The 623-nt window shown below is 46.5% G+C and overlaps 1 non-coding gene across 1 annotated transcript; it reads left to right on the top strand.

Annotated features, from left to right (window-relative positions):
* The first annotated feature begins 303 nt into the window (after positions 1 to 303).
* Positions 304 to 375, top strand: TRNAA-UGC (transfer RNA alanine (anticodon UGC)). The gene has a single exon. It is a non-coding gene; the product is annotated as a tRNA-Ala (tRNA).
* The last annotated feature ends 248 nt before the right edge of the window (positions 376 to 623 follow it).

Genomic DNA, 623 nt, shown 5'->3' with positions numbered 1-623 from the left:
TTTTTTTGGGGGGGGGAGATTTTCTCTCACAGTAAGTTCTACAAAGTAAGCCAATTACACAGAAGCTTTGTCCATTCTCTCTCTCTCTCTTTCTCAGCTTAACATACCTCATAGGGTTGTTGTAAGGATAAGACAGAGGAGAGAAACATATATAAACAACTTGAAGGAAAGGTGGGGCACAAATGTGAAAGACAGACATGAAAGGGTTTCCAAATACCAGGTGGGGCCTGGAGTTCTTCTAGAATGATGACTGATCTCCAGATTACAGAGATCAGTTCTCCTGGAGGAAATGGCAGCTTTAGAGGGGCTGTGGCTCAGTGGTAGAGCATCTGCTTTGCATGCAGAAGGTCCCAGGTTCAATCCCCGGCATCTCCAGTTAAAGAGACTAGGCAAGTAGGTGATGTGAAAGACCTCTGCCTGAGACCCTTGATAGCTGCTGCCGGTCTGAGTAGACAATACTGACTTTGATGGACCGAGGGTCTGATTCAGTATAAAGCAGCTTCATGTGACTCCATGGTATACCAGAGTTCAGAGAAGTCCTAGAGTGATGTTGCACTGAACACTGAATTCCCTACCATCTGCAAACACCACCCTCTCCGCCACTGCCCCACATCTCCAGGATT

Source organism: Euleptes europaea, chromosome 4, assembly GCF_029931775.1.
Source record: "Euleptes europaea isolate rEulEur1 chromosome 4, rEulEur1.hap1, whole genome shotgun sequence".
In the NCBI taxonomy this organism is placed as follows: domain Eukaryota; kingdom Metazoa; phylum Chordata; class Lepidosauria; order Squamata; family Sphaerodactylidae; genus Euleptes; species Euleptes europaea.
The sequence above is the reverse complement of the archived record's forward strand: the minus strand, read 5'-3'. Positions and strand labels throughout refer to the sequence as shown.